An 8541-nucleotide genomic window follows, 5' to 3' on the forward strand; every position below is an offset into this window, starting at 1 on the left:
TAAATCCCTTAAAAACTTAAAACAGCAATAGAAAAACTGTGTTCATATATTTTTTTAGATTTTTTGTTGCCAGTATGTAACTCAACTATTAACGAGATACTTTGTTTTATATTTTAGATCTTTGGCTATGGAAATTAAACACTAAACATTTTATAAATTTATACATTACTGTGATTTTGATGAATTTTGTGAAATTTTAAACTTTGAATCCTTATAAAAAGACCGTGCCACTCTACTAGTGTATCTTAAAATGGTTTTAACTGGTACTAGAACAGCTTATGAGGAACCTTGTATTACATTTTCAAATTTTGGAACAACCAAAAAAATGTTATTGACATTTTTAGAAAAAAACATACAAATTTATATTGTCTACATATAGGTAGCTCAAATCGAGTTACTATATTTTGAAAATGTCATCATAAAATAAACATTTGATGACAATTGCAGGTATCTACGATTATTTGTTTATGAATTTTAACAAAATAATAAAATCGTTCGAAATCCATTAATTTAAGGGTAAAAATACTATGTCAAAAAAATTTTAACTTCATACGCTAAAAAAAATTAGCTTAACATTCTATAAAACTTTTTTTTTTGTTGTTAAATGTAGGAAAACTAATAAAGAACCTTGTAATACATTTTTAAATCTTAGATTTAAATAGAAACAGTTTTATAATTTTCTATTTCAAAATAATTTGCAAAAGTTCGTGATTGTGACGAATTTTGTCAAAATTCTTACTTCAGACGCTTTTAACAAAAATATTGTGGATTTACATCCAACTTTATTTTTAATCTCCATCAACTTACGAGGAACTTTGTATTATATTTTCAAGTTTTTTTAACTAAATGAAATTGTTTTTATCAACGCATTGATTAAAAAACCTAATAAATGTCGGAATTTTCTTATGCCTATAAATAGCTTCAAAAGATTCAAAACACGTTGAAAATTGAATGGTGTATAAAAATATTATAAAAAAAACCAATTTAGAATTTATCAAAAACTTGATTTGTATAAAAATCTCAGTATTTCTTTTTTGTTTTTCTTGACGTGAAATTATTGTGAAAAATACTTTCGACTCCCCAAAATAACAACTAAATTTAGTTTCCTACTAGAAAAAATGCTGAAAGAAAAAATTGAAGTATTAATGATGAACACATATCATGGTAAATCATCGATCATCGCTCCACTAGTCCACTTGGAGTCTAAAATACATGTTAAATGCAATTTGATAAATTGCAGATTTAGGCATTATTATATAATGTCGACCACGACGACAACAGCGACGACATACGTGGGTCCTCTCTGTGCAATTATTTTTGCCGCTTTGTACATAATTTGTGTCATAATTGGGTGGCCATGTTTGGTGATTTCAAATAATTGAAAATAATGAACAGGCGAAAATGCGATCAGTGTGTGTTTCACGATGACGTCAGCCGGTTTAACTATATGTGTACCACCGCTGTACCGGTCTGTTGGGTCAGGGTTGCATTTTTAAATTACAACACAAAACCATGATTTATTTAGGGGTGAGGGGGCACGGCTTATACGGTGCTTAAGATTTTCAGAGTTGTGAACGTGGTGTACATAAATAATTAGGTAGATCTATATCATAAATAATATATATGTACCTATATAATATTATTAATCATGATCTACTGATCCGTATGAAACTTATAACGAGCAGTCTTCCGTATAGAATGATATTTTCGCGGAAGAATAAAATATCTTCTGGAAGTTGTTTTACTAACGACATTCTATACAGGCAGCAGGGGTAGACTGAGACCCGTTCGGCTCACTATTATGAAAAAAAATTTGGCACTATAATATTACAACCAGGTCACATCTTATTTCACCGCTCTTATTTAATTTATTCAATGATATTCAATTTTTCGACTCGTGTGATACTATGTTATTTGCCGATTGGTTTTTACCCGACATCGCCTTTACTCTAGAGTCTATATAATGAACTACATGAGGTCTCTTATGTTGTCAATTACCGTCAAGATTTTAGGTACCCGCTGCATGCCAAGTCTAGTATGTAATTTTCTTAAGTCAGTTATACGTATCATACTTATTTCCACCCATCCACCTTATAAGCTATAGCCAGTGTAGGTACACGCCATACTTCATACTATAATTAATAAACACTTTTGTAACAAATAAATCAAGGTTCCTGTTTACCAGTTATCACCAGGTCAAAACAGTAGCTTGTTATAAATAAATACTTACCTACTTTCTAATATTTAAATATTGTACATTTTAGAAGAACGGTCGGATCTGATAGTTGTATCTCAATAAACTGTTGAATAAACGCCATATTCAATATCTCAGTTTTCAAAAATAAATTAATTTCTTAGGTAAAAAATTCTCATATAAAATATTTAAAAAAAGTAATACTTTTGAATTTAAAATGTTTCTATTTTCTAGTATATTATGTAAATATAGAGAGTTATCGTATAATATTTAATGTTATAATTTAAAATATAACAATAATCACCACATATACATTGTATGTATTGTGTATTTTATAGACGTTTATTGATTTGACTAATCACGCGTCATGTGCATTTGTATTACGTGTAAGAACTTCTTTTAAGTAAGAAACACTGTTAATAAAATTAAAACATGTTCTTTCTGAAAAATTGGTAATTGAACAAACATACCTAAGTATTGTTATTTTTGTTTATTGTTGCTTAAAATTATTAATAATAAAATGCACTATATAGTGTCTATAGCTCATTTTTTTTTAAGTAGGGCGTTTGTAGGGCGTTTACAGCGGTGTACGAGTACAGAGTGGTATGAAACGTTTTGGGTTGATTACCCAAATTCCCTCGGCAAACGGCGTTGCGAGTAATTAATGGGCAATAATGAACACCGCAGTAATGTACCTATTTTGCCTATACTATACGCCGGGCAACACTTTATATTCGTGTGAGCCGTGAAGTACCTGTTTAAAACGATATAATATTATTTATGTTTATATTTTATACAGGTACACCTCATTTCAATCATTAGTATTTACATAGATTTTTGACACAGTATACACCCTGGATAATATAAGTATTAAATATTTAACAATTATATATTTAAATATACATTATACTTGATATCTGTCCTCTAATTGCCTTCTAAACCATCGTTCTCTTTTTCTATGTCTTTGTTTTTAGATTTAATACTTTAATAGTAATACCTGTTCATTTAGACAAGTCAATTTGTAAATTAAAAAAATATACATTTTCAAAAATTTTCAACTAAAATTAATTTAAAGTCATATTAATTTTAGTGAGAATAGAATAAATGTTTCGACTATATCCACAGCACTAGTATGTACACAAGTAACGATAGAGGATAGTAACAATTTGTAAGTTTGAAAGAAAATTAACATTTTATGATAATATGTAATGAATAATTGCTTTGAATTTTAAAATTAATTTTAGTGAGTATAATAATGTAATTTTTTCGTCACTAACGCCCACGTCAGAAAATATGACAACAGAAGAAGACGCCAGAGATAGTGTACATTCGTAAGTTGATAATTGAAAAGTGGGTACCGCTTTGCTGTAGATACTAAATAGGTGTCTCGAAACTAGAAAGGGTCACTGTAATGGATATAATAAAATCATTGTATACCGTATGTCTATACAAAAAATGATTCTGAGCGAAAACAGTCTGTCAGCCTATATTACTATAAGTATGTTTTATGATATTATATTGTTATCAAAGTAATTTATTTTATTATACATTAATTAGTAATGAGTAATGACTAAAATAAATTACTCTAATAGCAATATAATACCATGAAACATACTTATAGTAATATAGGCTGACAGACCGTTTTCGCAGGTGGGTTGCATTAATTTTTACCAAAAAATTGCCAGGGGCGGCTCGTCAGGGAAAACTTCGAGACTGCGTCTCCCTTTAAAAATAAACTAGCTACTTATAAATAATATAATTAATTAAAAATAATTATGTTTGGAAACATTTTTATTTTAATTGAAAATATATTATATCGTTTTCATTGTTTATTGTGAATACATATTATATTAATATATATTTATATATACCTTGGAAAAGCATCAGTTTTATCTACACTATTATGACTTATGAGCATTGGATATATAACTAAATATATACAAATATTTTTCAATTGCAGATGGTTTAATAGAGGACGATAAACTATGTGAAATAAAATGTCCTTATTCTGTTAAAGATTACTGTAGTTTAGAAAAAGCTTTTTTGGATAAAAAGGTAATCTATATTAGTTTATTAAAACTTTAATAACTAACGGATTAAAATAATATGAATATATTTTTTGGAAATAACTTAAATGAATACAGTCGTACCTACACATATTAATTATTATTTATTACATAATAGATGTGTAACACCAAGATTGTTTTGTATTGATATCGTATATTTCCGTTCCAGCTTCCTTATATGAAAATTAAAAATAATGTACCAACTTTGAAAGACGAAAGTCATTATTTTTACCAAATCCAAGGACAATAAATATTATTACATGTGACTGGACGTAAAATTTGTTATTTTTATATATACGTTCCAAAATGGAATCACTTGGAAGTAATAAAATATAATGACGACTTTTAGACGTTAAAAATGGAACCACATCTAAAGTTGTAAGCTGTACAGTATTATTCTCAAATCAATAATCTATTGAATACTCATAATAATAGGTACTACCTATTAGTCTATTGGTTTATATAATATTACTTTATTTACATTTTACAATTACATACAAACTTATTTTATTTTAGATTATTAATAGATTATTTATATTATTTTAGATATGCTTATTAAGAGAGCTAATTGACTCTCAATTTAGTAAACGCTTATTAAAAAATGATATAATTGAATCTCCACATATCGTACAAAATATTGAAAAATTCAAGAAAAAAAATAACCAATAATATTTGTTATGTAAATAAGAAAAATAAATACAATTATTTCTAAACTATTTTTCTTCATAAAATATCAATAATTATAGGTAACAATTAAAAAAAAGGTATAAATCTACACACTATTTCTTAGTCATTAGTTATCTTATTACGAATTATGATAGCGGGAGTTTAAACTACTAGTAGCTGTAAATTAAATTGTTTGTACAAATAAACAAATGTTCAAGTACCTAACTAGTAAGTAATAAGTATAGTAATTGATATAATTCGAGGTTTTGGTAGAAAACGTATTTCAAAATACTCATCATAATATATACGCATGTCGCGACGTAAGCACGTACGTAAAAGTAAACATACAGATACACAGCCGCCTAAAGAAAAACGTTCGGTACGGTCGGTATTATATTATATCAATAAGTAATAATGCAATAAATACAAATCGAGCTATGTTATAATGCAGTTTATACGATCTATATATTGGTGCATAAATTTAGATAAGCAGTGACTTAAATTATTATGATTGTTATTTTATGGGTACGCGCGGTTATTTAAAATATTACGGCAGCATTATTACGTGTGTGAATTGTATAATGACGCGAAACGTCTTAGCGCCCGTATTACAATCGTTAAACTAAGGTTAAACCTCCGAATTCGGCCGGTAAAATCCGTGGGTTAAGCGCAACCAAGGTTTAAACTATGATTGTAAAACGGGCCCTTTGACGAATGTTCATACAATTGTAAACGGACAACGGTGCTCCCGAACGAGACTCGTCGGCGGACCGCCGATTACGTGTAGTGAGCGTGGCTTAAATGTCGCGTGCTTTTGCGGATCGCGAAAACACTTAAGACAGTGCATTCTATTAGCCGTCTTAGCCGTTTTAGGGTCCGTTTTACAATCATAGTTTAAACCTCGGTTACGACTAAACCACTGATTTTACCAGCCGAATTCAGTGGTTTAACCTTAGGTTTAACGATTGTAAAACGGGCCCTTATACGTTTCACTTTGGGTATCACGTCCTCTTAAGAGGATGTCAGCGCACTATTTGTTTCTCTCTCTAGTCCACGCGCAACATAGACAAAATTCATTTGCGCAGAATCATTTTTTCTATGTTTTTAAGTAATATTTTTTCAGAGTTAAATCACTCATTACAAAAAAGATAGAGAATAATATTTTTGAGGGAATTGAGAGGAATCGATTCCTCTAATTATTGTTTTAAAACGATTTAAACATAATTTAAATTTACAACATTTTTTGGTTTATTTTGAAAGTTAAATACAAGGTCAAATAACAATAAAATATAAAATACTAAAATATTATTCTCTATATTTTTTGTAATGGGTGATTTTATTCTAAAATTACTTAAAAACATAGAAAAAACGATTCTGCGAAAATGCGTTTTGTCTATGTTGCGCGTAGGTCATAGAGAGAAAACAAATAGGTAGTGCGCTGACATCCTAAGGTTTATGTGACTCAGGTTTCAATATCTTTGAAATATCATAAAAATAATATTCTTATTATGCAGCTAACTAATTTTTCTAGTTGCGTTACAAAGAATGATATCAAACGTTCAAACAAATAAATTAGATGTTTTTATAATTACACCAGATCAGTTGTTGTCAGAAATAAAACAAGTACAAAAAATTTTACCTGAAAATGTACAAATCCCTATCAAATTGAATGAAAATAATATACAAGAAATATACAAAATATTACATATAGACCTTCACCTAATGAACCATAGAATAATATTTTCAATAAAAATTCCACTATGTATCGGCGAAATTTTCAAATTGTATTACATTATGATTATACCAATATACATTCCAACACGGACAGTTTATACATATCGCTGAAAATCCAACGTACTTATTAACAGATGATGTGGTGTCAAAATATTTTATTTGATCAAATATCAATAACTGTTTAATAGTTCCGACATTTTTGTTTGTGGTTTCAATGAAATTGTACACAATAGTGATACTGATCCCATTTGTGTAACAGAAATATTAAAAAATTCTTTAACTAAACCTACGCAATGTGATACTTATATCAAGGAATTTAAAAAATAATTATGGTACCCATCGTTTTTCAAAAATAATTGATACTTTGTGTGTGAAAAGCCCACAACAATTACAATAATTTGTAACAATCGATCTTTTATACGTAAAATTACATTGAAAAGTTCTGACAAATTATTTCTGAAAGATGGATGTCAAGCTCATACTTCTAAAGGCGTATATTAATAACAGAGCAAACAGTAGAATCGTCTTTTGCAACACTACCTTTAGAGTTAAGTATTTTAAATGATTCATGTTGCAATATTACACTTAATCAACGTTATCCAAAACCCATAAATTTAGATGAAATAAAAAAAAAAAATTCGACAAAGAAGTTTTTATAAAAATCATTTCAAAGTTAAATACACAAGATAAATTACTACATTCAATATTATTAAATAAGACGTATGAATTTGTATATATACAAACACATATTTAATCATTATAATAGTTGTTTCAATATTATACGCGAATCTAAAATTTTGTATAAAAAAAAATATTTCAGCTTTAGAAATATAAATTTAGGTTATTGTCTTGTGCCCATTGCTCCACCAAAACAATAAACTTTACTTTATAATTCAGAATTACATTTTATACATGTAAATTTAAATCTCTTATACATTTTTTCATACTAATAGTAGGTAGTTATACCTAGTGTTATACTTTATTTTTTAAAAATACATATTTTATCGTATCTACGCATTTGTTAAATGTAAGTCTTTGAAATTTAAATTATGATTTATGTATATTTAATATTTAATTTATTTAATATTTTAATATTTATATAATAATTTATAGTTATTTGTACAGTTAATAATTATATAATTATTTAGTAATTTAAACGATTATAATATGACATTTCGTTCGTAAATCGTAATAATTAAATATTTGTAATTTGTGTACAATACATACAATAAATGTTATAACATTTGAATTAATTTTGTTTACTTTTTTCTTACATAAATATTCCTATACCATAGTTGATATTTTAATTATTGTAATAATATTTTTTTCATTCAAACGATTATAATTGAATTATTATATGACATTTAATTAAAAATAAACTATAATGTACACTAAATGGAATAACACTTGAATTAATTTTGATTTTTTTTTTATATAATTATTAATTATTCCGATATCGTAATAATTAGTATTTTTTATAATACCTACCCAAATAGTTCGATAATTCAAGTAATACGGCTTATTGAAGTGATTTACAGCAAAACTACCTATTATAAAAATTGCGGAGAAGAACTTTTTTAATAATCGCAAGAAGCCCGAATTTCGATATTTGTATTAATTAGTTGAATAACTAATCGATAAAAAGTTAAAAACCTTGTTAATTTACCATGTGATATTGGACGATTGGAATACGATATCAAAAATCGGATTCCTTACGATTGTTAAAAAAGTTCTCGTCTACAATTTTTATAATAGGTAGTTTTGTTGTAAACCGCTTCAATAAGCCGCATTACTTGAAGAACAAAAGTATAGTTTTTATTAGTAGGTATAAAATTCGGATACGAATACAAAATATAAAACCGAACAAAATTAAATAATATT

Source organism: Metopolophium dirhodum, chromosome 6 (genome assembly GCF_019925205.1).
Source record: "Metopolophium dirhodum isolate CAU chromosome 6, ASM1992520v1, whole genome shotgun sequence".
Lineage (NCBI taxonomy): Eukaryota > Metazoa > Arthropoda > Insecta > Hemiptera > Aphididae > Metopolophium > Metopolophium dirhodum.